Here is a 24,545-nt window from a genome sequence, read left to right as displayed (position 1 = left end):
GGATACAGAACCACATACCAACTGGGAATCCGATTTTGTACAACTTAAACAACTACTGCATAAACAAATAAGAACCAGTTGGGACCTTACTACATTAGAGAACTACTTAAAGAACAAAATTGTACCACGCGGCCTTAGGCCCAGAGTTTTTCCCACTTTCAGCCTAGCTAGTGAAAATCTTAAAACTGATTGGGACAACAGTCTCCTCAAATGCTCCATGGAACTCATGGGCATTCTGATTAAACACAACCATCTCATACTCGAAAGCTGTGAACGCGACCTGGACGAATTAAGTAAGAAATTGGAGCCCTGGGAGAAAGACACACAATTTCAACGCTGTTTCGAGAAAAACAAACAAGACCTCCTAACATACGAACAAACTATCATTGATAGAAAAAGAAATAAATTCGCGAGAGACAAAAAGGACTTTGTATCGGGCAAAATATTCAAGTGGCATAAGCCCTCCTGGCAACCGCGACCCCCTAGAAACCCTGAACACTACTCTTCATCAGATATAGAGACATCCGGAACTGAAGATATTCCGGAATATATCCCCAACGCATCATTAACCACAAACTTTAGAGGTGAGGGTAACAGCTCCTCCCAATATCATCAACAACATTTTTTAGGGGATCCCCCCAGGGGAAGGGGATCAAGGCACCCAGCAAACGAAAGACAAGGAGGGGGCGCAAGAGGAGGAAGAGGCCGTCAACAACAATGGGATCAATTACCACCGAGAAGACAACCAGTACGGAATTCACGCAGAAGGTAACTTCAGACTTCCCAATACCAACGGACACGTCTTCACAACTCAAGATTATCAACCTTTCAGCAAACACTTTAGATCACGATCAAATCCAAGTTCTGAGTAAAGGCCTCTCCTATTCTCCAACCGAAAAATTTAACAGATTCAAATGGGAAAAAGATTTAAAACTTTTTGGCAGGAAGTTACTTCTCACGAAATTTCATAACAAAATAGCTACCTCCAAAACTGACGGTATCCAATCTGATCAGACAGAAACAGGCGATAATATGAATACATCAGATCTGTCTGGACTTGAATTGGAAGCACTGGAGGCCCTACAATCTTTGGAAACAGAATCAACACCAACCACAGACTCCCAGTGGGAAGTCAGCACGAGGGTCATTTGCAAGAAAAGGTCTACATTTTTTCCAACAGAGCAGACGAGCCCAGAAGTACAGATTTTTACCAAATTAGTGTCTCAAGAATTTGACCACATACACCTTCGGAAGACCAGAAGTCTGTACAATTCCAATCTATCCAGGAAAGAACTTAATGCTCTAAGAGAGATTGAATCATGGCAGGACGTTATTATAAAGCCATCTGACAAAGGGGGAAACGTGGTGGTATGGCCCCGAGAACAATATATACAGGAAGCCTATCGACAGTTGGAAGACCAAACTTGCTATCAAAGAATATTACTGAACCCCATGGAAAACTGTAAGACACTATATAACCGGATTCTTACCGATGCTCATGTGGAAGGGACTATAACATCTTCGGAATATCAATATCTCCAGACTACACATCCCAGTATCCCCACATTCTACATGCTCCCCAAGATATATAAGAATATGAGGCAACCACCAGGAAGACCAATCGTATCTGGGATAGGATCTTTAACTGAAAAAGCCAGTATCTTTGTCGATCTACATCTACGACACCACGTTTTGGGTCTCCCTTCCTTTGTCCAAGACACCACAGATGTTCTTCGCAAGATTCATGATGTTAAACTGGAAACAAACCAATACTTAGTCTCTTTGGACGTTGAGGCACTGTATACTTCAATTGACCATGACAGAGGACTTGAAGCTGTCAACTATTTCATGAATATGGAAGGCATGGAAAAATTCCATGTGTTCCTAGCCGATTTACTCCAGTTCATACTCAGTCACAATCTCTTCACCTTCAATAATAAGAATTTACTTACCGATAATTCTATTTCTCGGAGTCCGTAGTGGATGCTGGGGTTCCTGAAAGGACCATGGGGGATAGCGGCTCCGCAGGAGACAGGGCACAAAAAGTAAAGCTTTAGGATCAGGTGGTGTGCACTGGCTCCTCCCCCTATGACCCTCCTCCAAGCCTCAGTTAGGTACTGTGCCCGGACGAGCGTACACAATAAGGAAGGATTTATGAATCCCGGGTAAGACTCATACCAGCCACACCAATCACACTGTACAACCTGTGATCTGAACCCAGTTAACAGTATGATAACAGCGGAGCCTCTGAAAGGATGGCTCACAACAATAATAACCCGATTTTTGTAACTATGTACAAGTAATGCAGATAATCCGCACTTGGGATGGGCGCCCAGCATCCACTACGGACTCCGAGAAATAGAATTATCGGTAAGTAAATTCTTATTTTCTCTATCGTCCTAGTGGATGCTGGGGTTCCTGAAAGGACCATGGGGATTATACCAAAGCTCCCAAACGGGCGGGAGAGTGCGGATGACTCTGCAGCACCGAATGAGAGAACTCCAGGTCCTCCTTAGCCAGGGTATCAAATTTGTAGGATTTTACAAACGTGTTTGCCCCTGACTAAATAGCCGCTCGGCAAAGTTGTAAAGCCGAGACCCCTCGGGCAGCCGCCCAAGATGAGCCCACCTTCCTTGTGGAATGGGCATTTACATATTTTGGCTGTGGCAGGCCTGTCACAGAATGTGCAAGCTGAATTGTATTACACATCCAACTAGCAAAAGTCTGCTTAAAAGCAAGAGCACCCAGTTTGTTGGGTGTATACAGGATAACAGCAAGTCAGTTTTCCTGACTCCAGCCGTCCTGGAACCTATATTTTCAGGGCCCTGACCACATCTAGCAACTTGGAGTCCTCCAAGTCCCTAGTAGGCGCAAGACACCACAATAAGCTGGTTCAGGTGAAACACTGACACCACCTTAGGGAGAGAACTGGGGACGAGTCCGCAGCTCTGCCCTGTCCGAATGGACAAACAGATATGGGCTTTTTTGAGAAAAAAAAAAAAAACCACCAATTTGACACTCGCCTGGTCCAGGCCAGGTCCAAGAGCATGTTCACTTTTCATGTGAGATGCTTCAAATCCACAGATTTGACTGGTTTTAAACCAATGTGTTTTGAGGAATCCCAGAACTACGTTGAGATCCCACAGTGCCACTGGAGGCACAAAAGGGGGTTGTATATGCAATACTCCCTTGACAAACTTCTGGACTTCAGGAACTGAAGCCAATTCTTTCTGGAAGAAAAAATCGACAGGGCCGAAATTTGAACCTTAATGGACCCCAATTTGAGGCCCATACACACTCCTGTTTGCAAGAAATGCAGGAATCGACCGAGTTGAAATTTCTTCGTGGGGCCTTCCTGGCCTCACACCACGCAACATATTTTCGCCACATGTGGTGATAATGTTGTGCGGTCACCTCCTTTCTGGCTTTGACCAGGGTAGGAATGACCTCTTCCTGAATGCCTTTTCCCTTAGGATCCGGCGTTCCACCGCCATGCCGTCAAACGCAGCTGCGGTAAGTCTTGGAACAGACATGGTACTTGCTGAAACAAGTCCCTTCTTAGCGGCAGAGGCCATAAGTCCTCTGTGAGCATCTCTTGAAGTTCCGGGTACCAAGTCCTTCTTGGCCAATCCGGAGCCATGAGTATAGTTCTTACTCCTCTACGTCTTATAATTCTCAGTACCTTAGGTATGAAAAGCAGAGGATGGAACACATACACCGACTGGTACACCCACGGTGTTACCAGAACGTCCACAGCTATTGCCTGAGGGTCTCTTAACCTGGCGCAATACCTGTCCCGTTTTTTGTTCAGACGGGACGCCATCATGTCCACCTTTGGTAATTCCCAACGGTTTACAATTATGTGGAAAACTTCCCCATGAAGTTCCCACTCTGCCGGGTGGAGGTCGTGCCTACTGAGGAAGTCTGCTTCCCAGTTTCCATTCCCGGAATGAAACACTGCTGACAGTGCTATCACATGATTTTCCGCCCAGCGAAAAGTCCTTGCAGTTTTTGCCACTGCCCTCCTGCTTCTTGTGCCGCCCTGTCTATTTACGTGGGCGACTGCCGTGATGTTTTATCCCACTGGATCAATACCGGCTGACCTTGAAGCAGAGGTCTTGCTAAGCTTAGAGCATTATAAATTTACCCTTAGCTATATTTATGTGGAGAAAAATCTCCAGACTTGATCACACTCCCTGGAATTTTTTTCCTTGTGTGACTGCTCCCCAGCCTCTCGGGCTGGCCTCCGTGGTCACCAACATCCAAAACTGAATGCCGAATCTGCGGCCCTCTAGAAGATGAGCACTCTGTAACCACCACAGGAGAGACACCCTTGTCCTTGGATATAGGGTTATCCGCTGATGCATCTGAAGATGCGATCCGGACCATTTGTCCAGCAGATCCCACTGAAAAGTTCTTGCATGAAATCTGCCGACTGGAATTGCTTCGAAGGAAGTCACCATTTTTTTACCATGGCCCTTGTGCAATGATGCACTGATTTTAGGAGGTTCCTGACTAGCTCGGATAACTCCCTGGCTTTCTCTTCCGGTAGAAACACCTTTTTCTGGACTGTGTCCAGAATCATCCCTAAGCACAGGAGACTTGTTGTCGGGATCAGCTGCGATTTTGGAATATTTAGAATCCACCCCTGCTGTTGTAACAGTATCCGAGATAGTGCTACTCCGACCTCCAACTGTTCCCTGGACTTTGCCCTTATCAGGAGATCGTCCAAGTAAGGGATAATTAAGACGCCTTTTCTTCGAAGAAGAACCATCATTTCGGCCATTACCTTGGTAAAGACCCGGGGTGCCGTAGACAATCCAAACGGCAGCGTCTGAAACGGATAGTGACAGTTCTGTACCACGAACCTGAGGTACCCTTAGTGATAAGGGCAAATTTGGGACATGGAGGTAAGCATCCCTGATGTCTCGGGACACCAGATAGTCCCCTTCTTCCCGGTTCGTTACACTGCTCTGCATATATAGAAATACATCCTTTAAATGCTCTATAGTCAATAAAATACTGTCCCTGTCAAGGGTATCAATATTTTTAGTCAGGGAATCCGACCAAGCCACCCCAGCTCTGCACATCCAGGCTGAGGCGATCGCTGGTCGCAGTATAACACCAGTATGTGTGTATATACTTTTTATGATATTTTCCAGCCTCCTGTCAGCTGGCTCCTTGAGGACGGCCCTATCTATAGACGGTACCGCCACTTGTTCTGATAAGCGTGTGAGCGCCTTATCCACCCTAAGGGGTGTTTCCCAACGCGCCCTAACTTCTGGCGGGAAAGGGTATACCGCCCATATTTTCTATCGGGGGGAACCCACGCATCATCACACACTTCATTTAATTTATCTGATTCAGGAAAAACTACGGTAGTTTTTTCACATCCCACATAATACCCTCTTTTGTGGTACTTGTAGTATCAGAAATATGTAACACCTCCTTCATTGCCCTTAACGTGTGGCCCTAATAAGGAATACGTTTGTTTATTCACCGTCGACACTGGATTCAGTGTCCCTGTCTGTGTCTGTGTCGACCGACTAAAGTAAACGGGCGTTTTAAAACCCCTGACGGTGTTTTTGAGACGTCTGGACCGGTACTAATTGTTTGTCGGCCGTCTCATGTCATCAACCGACCTTGGCGCGTGTTGACATTATCACGTAATTCCCTAAATAAGCCATCCATTCCGGTGTCGACTCCCTAGAGAGTGACATCACCATTACAGGCAATTGCTCCGCCTCCTCACCAACATCGTCCTCATACATGTCGACACACACGTACCGACACACAGCACACACACAGGGAATGCTCTGATAGAGGACAGGACCCACTAGCCCTTTGGAGAGACAGAGGGAGAGTTTGCCAGCACACACCAAAAACGCTATAATTATATAGGGACAACCTTATATAAGTGTTTTCCCTTATAGCATCTTTTTTATATATTTCTAACGCCAAATTAGTGCCCCCCCTCTCTGTTTTAACCCTGTTTCTGTAGTGCAGTGCAGGGGAGAGCCTGGGAGCCTTCCCTCCAGCCTTTCTGTGAGGGAAAATGGCGCTGTGTGCTGAGGAGATAGGCCCCGCCCCTTTTTCGGCGGCCTCGTCTCCCGCTCTTAACGGATTCTGGCAGGGGTTAAATATCTCCATATAGCCCCCGGAGGCTATATGTGAGGTATTTTTAGCCAAAAAAGGTTTTCATTTGCCTCCCAGGGCGCCCCCCTCCCAGCGCCCTGCACCCTCAGTGACTGCCGTGTGAAGTGTGCTGAGAGGAAAATGGCGCACAGCTGCAGTGCTGTGCGCTACCTTAAGAAGACTGAGGAGTCTTCTGCCGCCGATTCTGGACCTCTTCTCGTTTCAGCATCTGCAAGGGGGCCGGCGGCGAGGCTCCGGTGACCATCCAGGCTGTACCTGTGATCGTCCCTCTGGAGCTAATGTCCAGTAGCCAAGAAGCCAATCCATCCTGCACGCAGGTGAGTTCACTTCTTCTCCCCTAAGTCCCTCGTTGCAGTGATCCTGTTGCCAGCAGGACTCACTGTAAAATAAAAAACCTAAGCTAAACTTTTCTAAGCAGCTCTTTAGGAGAGCCACCTAGATTGCACCCTTCTCGGCCGGGCACAAAAATCTAACTGAGGCTTGGAGGAGGGTCATAGGGGGAGGAGCCAGTGCACACCACCTGATCCTAAAGCTTTACTTTTTGTGCCCTGTCTCCTGCGGAGCCGCTATCCCCCATGGTCCTTTCAGGAACCCCAGCATCCACTAGGACGATAGAGAAAACAGATTTTTTCTACAGACTAGGGGCACAGCTATGGGGGCAGCGTGTGCCCCCACGTATGCTAATATTTTCTTAGGATGGTGGGAACGCGAATTTGTGTTCACGGACAGCAACGATGTTTTCACATCTAATATCATCATGTGGGTAAGGTACATCGATGATATTTTGATGATATGGGAAGGTGACGTACAGATGCTTCTCCTGTTCATTGAACATCTTAACAACAATAACCTCAATATTCGACTTACCCATCATATCAGTCAGGATGAACTCCCATTTCTGGATGTGCTAATTTACAAAGATGTAAACAACATGCTCTCAACAAAACTGTATAGAAAGGAGACATCTTCGAACACTGTTTTACATCAAACTAGCTCCCATTTTCCCCCAACAATTATGAACATACCTAAGGGGGAATATCTCCGTTTAAGAAGGAACTGCTCCAACGATCAGGACTTCGAGGATCAAAGCAAGGAACTCTCGAAGAGATTACGAGAGAGGGGATACAGTAATACTTCAATCAAGAAAGCCAGTAGAAACATTCAGAATATCCAGAGAGAACATCTAATCTTTGAAAAGAAACAAAAGCCACAAGAGGACAAGAATATCAGATTTGTAGGGGGTTTCTGCCAAGAGTGGCGTCAGGTAAAACAAGCCATTCAAAAACATTGGGGAATCCTACAGTTGGATCCCATTCTATCTCAAAAACTTGGACCACAAGTATCTATGAGCTGGCGGAGATCAAGAAATTTGAAAGACAGACTGGTGTCCAGCCATTTCCAAATAACACAAGGTAAATTACAACCTACGATCGGCACACATCCATGTGGTCATTGTAAAGCATGTCAATATATCCTTAAGACTGACAATATCCAAGACCGCTATGGCAAAGACATTAAAATCAGACACTTTATTAACTGCTCAACAGAAGGAGTGATCTACTGCATAGTGTGTACATGTGGACAAAGATATGTTGGCATGACGACCAGAGCCTTCAAGCAAAGAATCCTGGAACACGTTGGATCCATTCGCAATGCGACAAAAGATCTACAAAAAATGAAGCAAATCACCTCTGTAGCACGACATTTTGTCTCCAATCATGCAGGTCGGTGGAATGAACTTAGGGTTTGTGGACTTGAGCAAGTTAAACTTGGAATACGAGGAGGAGATTTGACCAATACTCTCTTACGGAAGGAATGTGAGTGGACTTTCAGACTGGACTCACTACATCCTCAAGGACTCAATGAAACCATTAATTATGGCGCCTTTCTCTCAATTTGATCATATTACTATCATACAATAGCTAATATCTTGGTAATAATCATTCTAGCAGGGACTCACATTGTTTAACATTACTATTTTTACAAATTTTTTTCACCCATCCAATAGTAATACATCACCATTTTTAATTCCCCACACAATTTATTCCTTTCAACGCAATCTGTACACAAATCTCTAGGGTACCCAACATTCCCTTCCCTCTCACACACCATTTGCATCTATTTGTATCATCATCCACGCCATGCCCCCACCATATTTCATTACAGTCACCCTTTACCCAACACCTTAATCATGCCAACCCTTCCTTCTCCTTCCCCCCCCCCTTCCCCCCCCCTTTTTTTCCCCAAACAAACCCCCCCCCCCTATTTCTGCCCACATTCACATCCAATTTGTTTTATTTTAATTTATTTTATTTTATTCTAACACCCTCACCCAGCTTTTAAGCACCACCAATTTGCACACGCTACACAACTTCTCACCTACCCACATTTTTTATACAAAAAATTTTTTTTCACCTATATATTTTTTCTCAAACCCCGTTTCTTCTATCCAAGTTATACCCTAATTATCCTTTTCCCAACATATATGCGTTTAATCACAGACAGACACAATATCATATCATTTCATTATGTGTACAAAACAAATTTTAATTATGCCATATGCAGACTTTTTTACATCCCATCTCTTAAGATGCAGGCCATCTATTCACTATTTGCTCTAACATGTGTAGGACATTCCCTCAGCCTTATAGTGCAGCTCTATGTTATGCAGCCAGACCCTATGCTAATCATTGCTACAACTATTCACATGTGCAGCTAATTACCATTCACTGCAGCAGATTTAAAAACCGGGTCTGCCCATACAGTGTTCACACTACCCGTGAACAAGCTCGCTGTGAAACGTACGTTGGGGGAGGTGGACGTGGTCACGGTGAGCGCGCTCACGTGACCAGCAGGAGAGGAGACCAGGCGAGCCGCAGATTTTCACAGCTCGTCAACCCGAGCTGATCGCGGCACTGACAGCGGCACTCAGCAAGCAGGACACAGGCGCCAGGCGGCTTTAAGTATAATTTTTACCTATATCCTGCACATTTTACGTCTCCCGCTCTCCGGCCACGCACAAATGTAATTTAACAGCAAGTGCAATGGTCTCTCGCTTTTTCGGCTAATCTAAGCCATTTATTCAAGGCACTATTTACTGCACATGAAACAATTTTTTGTTTCCTAGGTGCTATCAATATACAGTTTACAAAATATTCTTTGACACTTTTCTTTGTGTCTATTTGTGGCAGACACATTATAAATAGCAACGATCTGTCATTTCTTATAGTTGCAGCAATTATAATACAGGTGTCGCCACTCACTTATTTCTGTATAAGCAGCACTATTTTCTTTACATAGGTCTCAATTATGGGCATATGAATTAATGTATACACATTTGCCATTATAGCACAAAAGATAATTGGCATGCCACAATCCTGATTGATTCATTGTGGACACATAGTGTATACATAATTAGTGATTTCCTTATTGGCAACAAGATTGTCACAAAGACAGCATGCGGTATTTCAGGCTCTAAGGATTTAGTTAGCCTTAGTGTGGGCAGGAGGGATTGTGTCTCTGGAAATACATTCCCTATTTACCCATCTGCTAGTCTGTCTGTACAGCTGATAAAGATATCTTTGAGTAGTTTCAGCTTTAATGACATTATATTATTTCATGATCTAATGTGTATTAATCTTGTTGGCATGTCATCAGTACAATAAGGGCAAAATCCATTGTTGATCTATGTTGCACAGCACACACAAAAAAGCAACACGCAGGCGGCTCAGTTTGGCAAAACCGACTGACCATATGATTTAAACCTTCGTATACCCATACATTTGGAATACAATTTTGGTGCAATGATGGTCAAACATATATCCCTTTTCTGAGAGATCATCTGCCCATTTCAATAACCAGGTTTGTGGTGTAGTCAATAGCTGCATACCAGCTGTTCAAACCAAAATCTACTACCATACCACACCGCACATGCCCAATCTCGCCCGATCTTGGAAGCAATACGGTGTTGGGCCTGGTCAGTACTTAGGTGGTCGACCACTAAGGAATACCTGGTGTTGTAGGTTTTTCTTGACGGCAATACTCTGATTATTGCACTAATCTATAAATCAATACCTGGTGGGCACATTTCTTGATTTTGCCATATTTTATGCCGCATTTTTTTGCCTTATATATATGTTTTCACCTATATATTCACAGCGGTAATTCGCAACCAATGTTTCACGTTCGTTTAATTATATTTTTACACAACAATCTTAGGTGTACTTCTTATTTTATCTACAAATAATTAAAGGTTACGTTTTAAATACCTAACTCATCATGCATTATCTAATCCATCATTGTTTCCAAGAGTGAGTGCTCCCAACAAGGGTCTCTTTTTCTTTTTCTCTCTTCTCGTTATTACCAATGTAATAGACCCATGGGAGCACCATCGACAATCACCCTTTTTCTTCTACCCACAACTTTTTCTGTTCAATGGTAGATGGTGATAAATTCCGGAAGTTTTTCCGGCTGGTCGGTTTTCTTGGAAACTTACACTAATTACCTATTTATGTAACATCATTTACTCCTGTGCGGCATCCTTAACCCAATTTTCCACAGGATAAATAGCGAGTCAGTCTTCCTGACTCCAGCTGTCCTGGAAACATATACTTTTCAGGGCCCTGACTACGTCCAGTAACTTGGAATCCTCCAAGTCCCAAGTAGCAGCAGGCACCACAATAGGTTGGTTCACATGAAAAACTGATACCACCTTAGGAAGGAATTGGGAACGAGTCCTCAATTTCGCCTTTCCCATATAAAATACAGATAAGGGCTTTTGTCAATTCTGATAAACGCCTGGCCGACGCAAAGGCCCACAGAATGACCACTTTCCACGTGAGGTACTATAGCTCCACGGATTTAAGTGGCTCAACCCAATGCGACTTCAGGAAATCCAACACCACGTTGAGATCCCACGGTGCCACTGGAGGCACAAACGGATGCTGACTATGCAGCACTCCCTTAACAAAAGTCTGAACTTCAGGCAGTGAAGCCAGTTCCATTTTGGAAGAAAATCGATACAGCCGAAATCTGGACCTTAATGGAACCCAATTGTAGGCCCATAGTCACCTCTGACTGTAGGAAGTGCAGAAATCGATCTAGCTGAAATTTCTCCTTTGGGGCCTTCCTGGCCTCACAGTACGCAACATATTTCCGCCATATGCGGTGATTTCCTTCAGGATCCGGCGTTCAACCGCCATGCCGTCCAACGCAGCCGCGGTACGTCTTGGAACAGACAGGCCCCCTGCTGCAGCAGGTCCTGTCCGAGCGGCAGAGGCCATGGGTCCTCTGAGATCATTTCTTGGAGTTCTGGTTACCAAGCTCTTCTTGGCCCACCCGGAACAATGAGTATAGTTCTTACTCCTCTCCTTCTTATTATTCTCATTACCCTGGGTAAGAGAGGCAGAGAAGGGAACACATACACCGACTGGTACACCCACGGTGTTACCAGAGCGTCCACAGCTATCGCCTGAGGGTCCTTGACCTGGCGCAATATCTTTGTAAATTTTAGTTGAGGCGGGACGCCATCATGTCCACCTGTGGCCTTTCCCAACGATGTACAATCATTTGGAAGACTTCTGGATGAAGTCCCCACTCTCCCGGGTGGAGGTCGTGTCTTCTGAGAAAGTCTGCTTCTCAGTTGTCCACTCCGGGAATGAACACTGCTGACAGTGCTAACACATGATTTTCCGTCCATCGGAGAATCCTTGTGGCTTCTGCCATCGCCATCCTGCTTCTTGTGCCGCCCTGTCGTTTACATGAGCGACCGCCGTGATGTTGTCTGACTGGATCAGCACCGGCCGGTGTTGAAGCAGGGTCTAGCCTGACTTAGGGCATTGTAAATGGCCCTTAGTTCCAGAATATTTATGTGTAGGGAAGTCTCCTGACTTTGCCATAGCCTTGGAAGTTTCTTCCCTGTGTGACTAACCCCCCAGCCTCGAAGGCTGGCATCCGTGGTCACCAGGACCCAGTCCTGTATGCCGAATCTGCAGCCCCCTAGAAGATGAGCACTCTGCAGCCACCACAACAGCGACACCCTGGCCCTTGGAGACAGGGTTATCCGCCGATGCATCTGAAGATGCGACCCGGACCACATGTCCAACAGATCCCACTGGAAAATCCTTGTATGGGACCTGGCGAATGGAATTTCTTCGTAAGAAGCTACCATCCTTCCCAGGGCTCGCGTGCATTGATGCACCGACACCTGTATACGTATTAGGAGGTCTCTGTCTAGAGACGACAACTCCTTGGACTTCTCCTCCGGGAGAAACCCTTTTTATCCTGTTCTGTGTCCAGAACCATACTCAGGAACAGTAGACTCGTCGTAGGAACCAGCTGCGACTTTGGAATATTCAGAATCCAGCCGTGCTGTTGTAGCACTTCCCGAGATAGTGCTACTCCGCCGAACAACTGCTCCCTGGACCTCGCCTTTATAAGGAGATCGTCCAAGTACGGGATAATTATTTCGGCCATTACCTTGGTAAATACCTCGGTGCCGGGGACAGACCAAACGGCAGCGTCTGGAATTGGTAATGACAATCCTGTACCACAATTTTGAGGTACTCCTGGTGAAGAGGGTAAATAGGGACATGCAGGTAAGCATCCTTGATGTCCAGTGATACCATGAAATTCTCCAGGCTTGCAATAATCGCCCTGAGCGATTCCATTTCGAACTTGAACCTTCGTATATAAGTGTTCAAGGCTTTCAATTTTAGAATGGGTCTCACCGAACCGTCTGGTTTCGGTACCACAACATTTTGGAATAGTAACCCCGGCCTTGTTGAAGGAGGGTTACCTTGATTTCACCTGCAGGAAGTGCAGCTTGTGAATTGCCGCCAGTACTACCTTTCTCCGAGGGCAGCAGGCAAGGCTGAGGTGAGGTAACGGCAAGGGGGAGTCGCCTCGAACTCCAGCCTGTATCCCTGTGATACTATTTGCAGAACCTAGGGATCCACCTGTGGGCAAACCCACTGGTCCCTGAAGTTCCCGAGACGCGCCCCTACCGCACCTGTCTCCACCTGTGGAGCCCCAACGTCAAGCGGTGGACTCAGAGGAAGCGGAGGAAGATTTTTGATCCTGGGAACTGGCTGCTGGTGCAGCTTTTTCCTTCTTCCCTTGTCTCTGTACAGAAAGGAAGCGCCTTTGACCCGCTTGCTTTTCTGAAGCCGAAAGGACTGTACCTGAAAATACGGTGCTTTCTTAGGCTGTGAGGAAACCTGAGGTAAAAAAAATTTCTTCCCAGCTGTTGCTGTGGATACGAGGTCCCAGAGACCATCCCCAAACAATTCCTCACCCTTATAAGGCAGAATCTCCATGTGCCTTTTATAGGCAGCCTCACCTGTCCACTGCCGGGTTTCTAATACCCTCCTGGCAGAATGGACATTGCATTAATTCTGGATGCCAGCCGGCAAATATCCCTCTGTGCATCCTTTATATATAAGACGACGTCTTTAATATGCTCTATGTTAGCAAACTATTATCCCTGTCTTAGAGTATTAATATTATCCGACAGGGTATCAGACCACGCTGCAGCAGCACTATTTATGCTGAGGCAATTGCAGGTCTCAGTATATAACCTGAGTGTGTATATACAGACTTCAGGATAGCCTCCTGCTTTTTATCAGCAGGCTCCTTCAAGGTGGCCGTATCCTAAGACGGCAGTGCCACCTTTTTTGACAAACGTGTGAGCGCCTTATCCACCCTAAGGGATAGCGGGAAAGGGTACGCCATCAGTAACTTTTTAGAAATTACCAGTTTCTTATTGGGGGAACCCACGCTACTTTACACACTTCATTCATTCATCTGATGGGGAAACAAAACACTGGCTGCTTTTTCTCCCCAAAAATAAAACCCCTTTTATGTGGTACTTGGGTTCATGTCAGAAATGCGTAACACATTTTTCATTGCCGAGATCATGTAACGGATGTTCCTAGTGGATTGTGTATATGTCTCAACCTCGTCGACACTGGAGTCAGACTCCGTGTCGACATCTGTGTCTGCCATCTGAGGTAACGGGCGCTTTTTTGAGCCCCTGATGGCCTTTGAGACGCCTGGGCAGGCGCGGGCTGAGAAGCCGGCTGTCCCACAGCTGTTTTACGTCATCCAGCCTTGTAAGGAGTTGACATTGTCGGTTAATACCTTCCACCTATCCATCCACTCTGGTGTCGGCCCCACAGGGGACGACATCCCATTTATCGGCCTCTGCTCCACCTCCACGTAACCTTCCTCATCCCACATGTCGACACAGCCGTACCGACACACAGCACACACACAGGGAATGCTCTGACTGAGGACAGGACCCCACAAAGTCCTTTGGGGAGACAGAGAGAGAGTATGCCAGCACACACCAGAGCGCTATATAATGCAGGGATTAACACTATAACTGAGTGATTTTTCCCCCAATAGCTGCTTGTATAAACAATATTGCGCCTAAATTTAGTGCCCCCCCTCTCTTTTTAACCCTTTGAGCCTGAAAACTACAGGGGAGAGCCTGGGGAGCTGTCTTCCAGCTGCACTGTGAAGAGAAAATGGCGCCAGTGTGCTGAGGGAGATAGCTCCGCCCCTTTTTCGCTGACTTTTCTCCCGCTTTTTTATGGATTCTGGCAGGGGTATTTATCACATATATAGCCTCTGGGGCTATATATTGTGATATATTTGCCAGCCAAGGTGTTTTTATTGCTGCTCAGGGCGCCCCCCCCCCCCCAGCGCCCTGCACCCTCAGTGACCGGAGTGTGAAGTGTGTATGAGGAGCAATGGCGCACAGCTGCAGTGCTGTGCGCTACCTTGGTGAAGACTGATGTCTTCTGCCGCCGATTTTCCGGACTCTTCTTGCTTCTGGCTCTGTAAGGGGGCCGGCGGCGCGGCTCTGGGACCGAACATCAATGGCCGGTTCCATGCGGTCGATCCCTCTGGAGCTAATGGTGTCCAGTAGCCTAAGAAGCCCAAGCTACCACCAGTTAGGTAGGTTCGCTTCTTCTCCCCTTAGTCCCTCGCTGCAGTGAGTCTGTTGCCAGCAGATCTCACTGTAAAATAAAAAACCTAAAATATACATTCTCTCTAGGAGCTCAGGAGAGCCCCTAGTGTGCATCCAGCTCAGCCGGGCACAGGATTCTAACTGAGGTCTGGAGGAGGGTCATAGTGGGAGGAGCCAGTGCACACCAGGTAGTCCTAAATCTTTCTTAGCTGTGCCCAGTCTCCTGCGGAGCCGCTATTCCCCATGGTCCTTACGGAGTCCCCAGCATCCACTAGGACGTCAGAGAAACTACAGGTAAGCGCCGGTTCCCCTATGCTGGACTTCCACCACAAGTACAACAGAGTCTTATTATATGGGGCATTAGTACACCTGGCCTATACACTTACACCCTGACGGTCTAGTGGGATCCCTGCTTGGAAACAGTGTCCACGTCAGCGCCTCGACCCGTCTCCCTAGGTCGCGGATGGAACGCGATTTAATAGCGGGACCCTCTCACCTCCTCCCCGTAGCAGCCACGCGATCTAGGAGAGCGGTCTGTGACTGTGTGCCTAAGCCGGAGCGTATCCGCCGCAAGTACCCGGGACCAGAGCTGCAGGAGCATGTGACACCGCTTGGGAGGTGATGGAGCTGCAGCGCTGAAGTGTATCCTGACATACAGGCTAACAGCCCAGTTGAAGAAATCTTATTAGAAAAGCTTTTTCAGGGCTGCCCAGTGCAGCCCTCCTGTTAGGTGGCCTGCTGCTGCAGGCACCAACTCGAAACTGAGCTCACAGTGCCTGGAGGCGGGATTTATAGAGTAAGCCCCAATGCATCCTGGGACAGCCTAAAGCTTTAGCCTGTTGGTGCCTCTGGTTCAAGATTCACTGTACACCCCGATGGTTTCCTGTGGAAACCAATGTATCCTGCTGCAGAAAAATAAAATTCATATTATATTAAATATATAAAAATAAATACCACGTGTTACACAGGGGAAGCGAGCAGCAGCAAGATTACAGATACATGGCCTCCCCTGCTTCGAAGGCCCCGCACTCCCCAAGCGCAGCACCGACCACACTGCTGGGGTCACTTTACCTTGGGTAGGATTACACAGATATGGTGGCGGCGGTGAGCTCTAGGAATAGCGAAGACTGGGGGTAATTCCAAGTTGATCGCAGCAGGAAATTTTTTAGCAGTTGGGCAAAACCATGTGCACTGCAGGGGAGGCAGATATAACATGTGCAGAAAGAGTTAGATTTGGGTGGGTTATTTTATTTCTGTGCAGGGTAAATACTGGCTGCTTTATTTTTACACTGCAAATTAGATTGCAGATTGAACACACCCCACCCAAATCTAACTCTCTCTGCACATGTTATATCTGCCTCCTCTGCAGTGCACATGGTTTTGCCCAACTGCTAAAAAATTTCCTGCTGCGATCAACTTGGAATTACCCCCATTGTTAGCCGCGCAGCACACTGCAGAAGTGGCTCTCACTGAGGGCGGGATGTACTAATGTACATTGCCGCCCATCGCCGCCCTGCGCCACGATGCTGATCGCATATGTACTAACATATGCGATCAGCATTGCGGAGGACAGCTCTTCCGATAAGAGCTGTCCACCAAGATGCACAGCGGCAGCCTGACTTCCGGGATTCGGCCCCAGAAGTCAGTCTGCGCATACGCGGGGTGACGGGGGCGGCCGCAGGGCATGCTGGCGAACCCCGCCGCGGCGCTGACCTGTCGGACGGGGGTTAGTACATCAGGAAAATGCCGTTAACAGGGGGTTTACCGCATTTTCCGCTTAGTACATCCCGCCCTGCCTGTGAGACTACAGCGTCCAAAAAAATTAAATAAAAAAGTGTGTACCCGCGGCTGTCCCGACAGTGAAAGATGGAGCACGGCCACGGTTGCAGCTGCGCAAGCCACTGGACTACCATGGCACTTGCAGAAGGGGCCCGGGGGCCACACAGCATTATAAATATAATTTTTTACAAATCATAAAAACGGCAGGGGGAGCACGTGCTTTGGTGCCCACCCGCCGGCCCCCCTGAATCCGCCACTGCTCACTAGGCTATAGACACATTTTTTTTGCCTAGTCTCCCGAACGCCTCTGTTAAAAAACGAGAAGTTGCGTTGGCATAACCAATATTCTCTGCTACCCCCCCGCACCTGACCAATTTCCATTAGCATTAGTGGGCAAAATTAAATACTGCAACTGACCAGCTCTCCTGTAGTATCCAGGGTAACAGCAGATACTGTAAACCCACTCCTGATTACTCAGTAGAAAGCAGAGGGGGGAAGTAAATTAGATTACCAAGCTTTCATAGTTTCCAAATTGGCAAAGATTCGGTTTGCCATCTTACGGGTTTAGGGGGTTATTCAGACCCCATATCTGTTGTGCGAATTCGCAAGCCGGACAATTATCGATCGACTGCATGTACTTACGGATCATAGTACGCATACGCGAGGCCAAACAGCTAAAAAATCCAGTGATTTTTATTTATTTATCGCAAGCCGTATGCAAGTTGACTGACAGGAAGCAGGCGTTTGGGGGTAGTACACTAATTCACTTTGCGCTATTGTACATGGTTTACCGGCTGAAATGAGATAAGTGCAAACACATGTCTTTAAATAATAAAAGTTTGCACTATCAGTGCTGTTTTTCCCACAGATTAAATATACCATTAAAACATGAACAGTACTCAATCAATTAACATCCTATTCTACTGCATTAGAGGATAGCGGTGACGGGGAAACCACCACTGAGGATACGCTTGCACGGTCACAAGCTCACCACTTGTCATTGACAGCATTCCATTGGGTGGATATTGGAAGGCGCAGCAGCAACCAGACTGTGGAGGACGGAGACGTGCGGTGCCTCCTAGCCGATTCCTTCACAATTTATCACTGACCCGCCGTGGGAGAAGCTGTTCCATTCATTGAATCAGTGGACTGTGGTGAGCCCGGAATCATCCTCACAGGTGGTTTGATTGAGTACACACATACACACATTGGTGTGATAATTGAGACTGGCTCATATTACCATACAGCAGCAAACGTATGAACACCATCCTATACTTGTGAAAACCTACATCGGGACAATATTTAACCTCCGTGTAGGGTTAAGGGACGCAAGATTCTAGTCCTATACGTCTTACCATCCGCAAGTTAACGTGTGGTTAGTTTCTAAGAGTGCACTGTTATGATTTTAGATAATTGATCCACCTCTATTAGTAGTTACGGTTTATAGAATTGTTACACGTGTTTTATTATTAGGAGGAATGTATGCAGTAGAATAGGATGTTAATTGATTGAGTACTGTTCATGTTTTAATGGTAAATTTAATCTGTGGGATAATCGGCACTGATCGTGCAAACTTAAAAGACATGTGTCTGCACTTATCTCATTTCAGCCGGCAAACCATGTACAATAGCGCAGAGTGAATTAGTGTATTTAGTTTGGTATCTCCTGTAGCAACAGGGGGTGATCTTGTATATGCGGACACAGGCATATTATCACTGTTTGCAGCTGTATAATAACAACATTTTTTGGGGGGTATTTTCCTGGTTATCTAATTTAACAAATAACATTAGCGCCTAGAGACATATTTGTGGAGTTACTGTTTGGGGGTAGTAACTGCCCGTTTTCTGAGAATGTCAGGAAAAACGCAGGCGTGGCCAAGCGTTTTCAGGGAGGGCATGTTTTGTCAGCTCTGGCCCTGAACAGCCTGATTCTATCGCACTGTAGGAGTAGGTCCTGGCCTACAACACAGACTGGAAAAATCATTTGATGGCTGACCGGCGATCGCATAGATTTTCGCAAACGCACGGGGCGGCTATCTGATTGCAAATTCGCAGAGGAGCGATCAGGTCTGAATAACCCCCTATGTACTAAGCCTTGGAGAGAGATAAAGGGGACGGAGTACCAACCAACTAACTGTAATTTTCCAAATACAGCCTGTGACATGGAAACATTGGCGTTTCTATAATGGGTGCAATGTGTGCGGTGCACACGGACCCCTGGGTCCAGAGGGGGCCCACACCACACACACTGCACCCATTTTAATACTTACCATTCCGAAGTCCAGCGCCTGGCGCTGCGGTCGCGGTGGAAATAGCCGCCAAAATGCGTGCTCAGTAGCAAAATTGGTCTCCGGATCATGGCGGGTGCCATGTTTCCGGAGGCCTGCAATTGCACAGTAGACTCCGGCACAATGCTGGAGTCTACAGAGCCGTTCAGAGGAGAGGGCCCACCCAGAGGTGCACACGGGCCCCCTCTGTAGAAACGCCCCTGAATGGAAATTAGGAGAGGATTGTCTGGTACTTTGGGGCATATGTACTAAGCCTTGGAGAGTAATTAAGTGGAGCGAGTTAAACTACCAGCCAATCCGCTCCTGTCATTTTTCAAACACAGCCTGTGACATGTCAGTTAGGAGCTGGTTGTCTGGTACTTTATCTCCAGCCACTTTATTTCTATACAAGGCTTTGGGCCTAATTCAGCATGGATCGTTAGTTTGAGAAATTGCAGTCGCCTGTGAGTAGAAAGGCGCCGCCCTGACAGAAAGAAAAAACGCCCTGTGCAAATGCATCACAGATCGCTATCCACACGCAGATGCATAAGCAAATCCCGGAACGTCGAAGAGTCTTTGTCGTCTGAGCAAATGCAAGAAGGTCTGAGGCTGCCACTAATCTGCGACTGGGACAGGCTGGAAGTGGTCTGCACTGACATCAGAGACCCTCCCCAACAACGCCTGGGCACGCCTTTTTATGACACACTCAGAAAACATCCAGGAATGCCGGCTTCAGTCAAACGGTGGCTACAATGCGTTTACGATCTGCACACATTTTCTGTTGCTATTACCCCTCGCGCGTGTACAATGTAAATGCTACACATGCGCAACCATCGATAATCGCTTCATTTGCAAATTCTCTTAAAAGCTGTCCATGCTTAATTAGGCCCTTAGTACATAAACTAATAATCACACTACCAGGTGGCTTATATAGGCAAGCTTATCCAACCTGACCCCATAGGTTATACAAACCTAGAAAACACACGGTATTTGGACTCGTATTAGTGGAGGGTTTGGTCTGTTATAAGGGCAAAAAGTTGTTCTCAGCCACCAATGGCAATACAAAATTGTAACAAAACTTTTACAGAGAAGGTCAGTATCGAAGGGCCACAAGACCGTTCAAGGCTTCTAAGCAGTCAGACAAGAGCCCCCTGGGCAAAATACTTCCATAAATCCAAAAACCATTCCTCTAAAAAGTGTTTCAGGATACAAAATAGTAAGGGACACATTAACATAATGGAAGAACAGTACCACAGACCAGTAGACACTAAGGGGTATATTTAGTAAAGTGTAGGTTTTTAGACGTGAAGATAAGAATCATAAATCAGCTTTATTGGTCAGGTATACTTGTGTATACTAGGAATTTGTCTTCGGTTTGCTATACAACAGCCAAGTAGGTAAAAGATAAGCAGGTGGGGTGGGGGGTGGGGGGGGGGGGGGGCAAGTAAAGTCATACAGATAGGTATACCATAGGGACACAAGTGAGAGTTACATGTACATCTAGTCAGTCAATGTTCAGGAGTTCAGCAGGCGGACCACTTGGGGAAAGACACTATTGAGGCTTCTGGTGGACCCAGCGGGGATGGCCCTGTAACGCCTGCCTGAAGGAAGCAAGTTAAACATGCTGTGGCCAGGGTGTAGCTGGTCCTTTACTATCTTCGTTGCCCGCTTTTTAGCTCTGGACAGGTACAGGTCCTGGACTGAGGGAAGGTCAGTCCCGATTATCTTCTCTGAGGTTCTGACCACCTTTTTAAGCCTGCATCTGTCCCTCGCGCTGGCTGAGCTGTACCATACCAGTATCGAGGAGCACAGTACCAACTCCACAATCGCGGAGTAGAAGAGGAGCAGAAGCTGCTGTGGGATGTTAAACTTCCTTAGTTGCCTGAGGAAGAACAGCCTTTGCTGCGCTTTCCAGACAGTGGCATGAGCGTTGGACCTCTATTTAAGGTCCTGGTAGATTGTGGTCCCTAGGAACTTGAAGGAGTCCACTAGCAATACCACACTGTCAGCAATCGTTAGCGGAGGTGCACTAGCTGACTTCTTCCTGAAATCCACTATCATCTCAACAGTTTTGAGGGGGTTAAGCTCCAGGTTGTTGAGGCTGCACCACTGGGCCAACCAGTCTACTTCCCGTCTATAGGCCAATTCGTCCCCGTCCTTGATGAGGCTGATGATGGTGGTGTCGTCGACAAAATTGATGATCTTTACTAACTGCACCTCTGAGGTTCAGTTATTTGTGTACAGGGAGAAGAGCAGGGGTGAGAGGACACAGCCCTGAGGGGCCGCTGTACTAATGGACTGAGCTTGAGAGGTGAATTCCCATGCTTTCACTACCTGTGTCCTATCTGTCAGGAAGTCTACTATTCAGGAACAGGTAGCTTCTGGGACCCCTAGGCGAAGTAATTTGGGATGGAGAATGCTGGGGATGATTGTATTGAAGGCCGAGCTGAAATCGACAAACAGGACCCTCGCTTAGGTACCAGGATCTAGGTATTGTAGAATGTAGTGAAGGCCCAGGTTGACAGCATCCTTGACACACCGATTCGATTGTTAGGTGAACTGTAGGGAGTCCAGTCACAGTTTTCAGGCAATTCAAAACAAGACGCTCGAACGTTTTCATGATCACAGATGTCAGTGATATCTGCCTGCAGTCGTTCAGGTTCGTGATAGAGGGTTTCTTGGGGACCAGGACAATAGTGGACCTTTTAAGGCAGGATGGGACTTTCTGTAGCTCCAGCGATTTGTTGAAGATTTTGGTGAATATGGGGGCGAGTTGACCCTCACATACTCTCAGGGCAGATGGTGACACTCCGTCAGGACCCGGAGCATTCCTGGGTTTGGCCCTTTTGAACAGTGCCTCCACCTCTTCTTGGGCGACTTGCAGTGCCTGGAGTTGGCCGTTAGTGTTTAGGGCCTTGTAGAGGAGATTGTTTGGGTCGCAGGGGACTTTTGTGAACCTGCAATTAAAAAAAAGTGATTCATCTCGTCTGCTACGTCTTGGTGCATGGTGGTGGACTTCGATGTTTTCTTGTAGTTGGTTATGGATTGCATTCCTTTCCATACAGATACGGGGTCATTGTTGGAGAGATCGTTTGTCAGCTTGTCCGAGAACTGCTTTTTGCTAGCCTGATTTCTTTGGTCAGAGAGTTCCTAGTTTGGTTGTATAGTGCTCTGTCACCGCTGCTATAGGCCTCCTCTTTGGCCCAACGAAGTTGCCTGAGCTGAGCATTGAACCAGGGCTTGTTGTTGTTGTAAATGCGGTAAGTCTTGGTAGGTACACACATGTCCTCACAGTAGCTGATGTAGGATGTGACCGTGTCAGGTCGGTTGCCGAGGCTTCGAAGACCCCCCCCCATTCCGTGCAGTCGAAGCAGGTTGGAGCTTTATCTTAACATCGATGGTCCATTTCTTAACAGTCTTGACGACAGGCTTAACCGCTCTCAGCTTGTGTGAGTAGGTAGGGAGTAGGTGGACGAGGCAGTGGTCAGATAGGCTGAGTGCAGCACGCGGGACAGACCGGAAGGCAGCCTTGAGGGTACTGTAGCAGTAGTCAAGGGTGCACCCTTCCCTAGTGGGACACGTGACTTGATGTTTGTACTTGGGTAGCTCGTTGCTCATGTTTCAGACCAGATAATTGTAATTTCTTGTCACTGCTGATTGCGGCAATAAGAAATTAAGTGCCACCAATTATCGGGTCTGAAACTGCAACTATACCAGATCAACAACGGACGGAAAATAAGTCTAGGCTTTCTTACAGTAAGCTTCCTGAAAGGAATGGAAATACTACTAGCTTTCCCTTCCACATGCAGATAGCAGTCTCAGTAGCGAGCTAGTCCAGGATTCTCTGGTTACAGAAACCCACTGGAAGCAGTATCCCAAAGAATACCCTTATGGTGTAATACCATGGAAAGATATCATTTGATCCTTCATTTGTAATTTGAAAATGAAAATATGTCATCTTCACTGATCAGCACCACATACCTACAGTGAACACTACTCTGTGATGCACAAAGTATGTTTTAATTAAATATACAAAGGTTATGATATGTGAAAGTAACAAAAAAAACATAATCATGTGCTTACCTGTATAAGATATATACCCCTACTAAATAAAGCCTATTATAAATGCCCACTAGTATTTGAACAGCAGTTCCCAAACTATATTTATATCACTTTGAAATAAATCAACAACTAAATAAAGCATGCTCAACGAATCAATTAAAAAAAATATATGTATATAGATTTTTCTGAACAAAATAGTTATACGGCGACAAGCCAATCAGACGGTCATGAGAATCAGGCTCACTGAAATGCAAGGAGAGCACTAACTGGGGAGCAAGAGGGTATGTCTGATGCTACAGACACCCAAAACCTCATGGGTTAGTGTGACCGGATGCACCTCGCTACGCCAGGTAATCACAGATTTGATACCACTGGACCTGGGCTAATAGGTCTGTGTATGTATGGACACGCTGCTGACACACTACTTGATTGGTGTCGACTGATTCCCACTGATCACTCACCATGCACCAGATCTCTGCCTGCAGAGGGCAGATGGCTAAACTTGGAAACCTGGGCTCAATCCAAGGCACCCAGAGAACGGAATAGCGTTTTGGTTGCAGAATACAGTAGATGAAGATTTCTTAAAGCAAGTAGATGTTTATTGCTACACAGCATACAAGATGTCACAGAAGATCAGCCCTCTCATAGATATCTACCTACCTTTTTATAATCAGAAAACACTTGTATATCAATCAGACCAACTATCTTGCAAAATATAAAATAAAACACATCTTAAAATAAACACATCTTACATTTCAAAAGGGGCAAAACAATTTTCTCCTTTAGATATGCCACTGAGCTTTTCTAAAACACAATCTAATTTAAAATATAACTGTAAGAGATATATAGGAAAGTCTTGAAAACAAATCGTTTTCCCCCAGAACTACTGGACACTTTAGAAACACAGGAGACTACCTTTTTGGCTTGTTCAGTCACAACCAACCCCCATGACTAGGAAAATAGGAATTTAATTACCTACTGGTAAATCCTTTTCTCGTAGTCCATAGAGGATACTGGGGTCCACATTAGTACCATGGGGTATAGACGGGTCCACTAGGAGCCTTGGACACTTTAAAAAATCAATAGTGTGCACTGGCTCCCCCCTCCATGCCCCTCCTACCAGACTCGGTCTAGAAACTGTGCCCGAGGAGACGGACATACTTTGAGAGAAGGATAGTTAAGGAGAGTGGTGAGATTCCGAACCAGCACACACACACACACACACACACACCCACCCAAGATGAAAGCAAACCTAACCAAACTTGAAACAGGAACAGCAACGGCTGAACCAACATTACTTAACAAGTA

General features: G+C 46.5%; 1 protein-coding gene and 1 pseudogene across 1 annotated transcript in view; one reads left to right on the top strand and one right to left on the bottom strand.

The window, feature by feature from the left end:
* The window catches only part of CABLES1 (Cdk5 and Abl enzyme substrate 1), a 254,796-nt gene that overhangs the window by 180,200 nt on the left and 50,051 nt on the right, over nt 1-24,545 (bottom strand). The window lies entirely within an intron of this gene.
* LOC134930060 (5S ribosomal RNA) lies at nt 10,063-10,181 on the top strand (annotated as a pseudogene).

Source organism: Pseudophryne corroboree, chromosome 5, assembly GCF_028390025.1.
Source record: "Pseudophryne corroboree isolate aPseCor3 chromosome 5, aPseCor3.hap2, whole genome shotgun sequence".
Lineage (NCBI taxonomy): Eukaryota > Metazoa > Chordata > Amphibia > Anura > Myobatrachidae > Pseudophryne > Pseudophryne corroboree.
The sequence above is the reverse complement of the archived record's forward strand: the minus strand, read 5'-3'. Positions and strand labels throughout refer to the sequence as shown.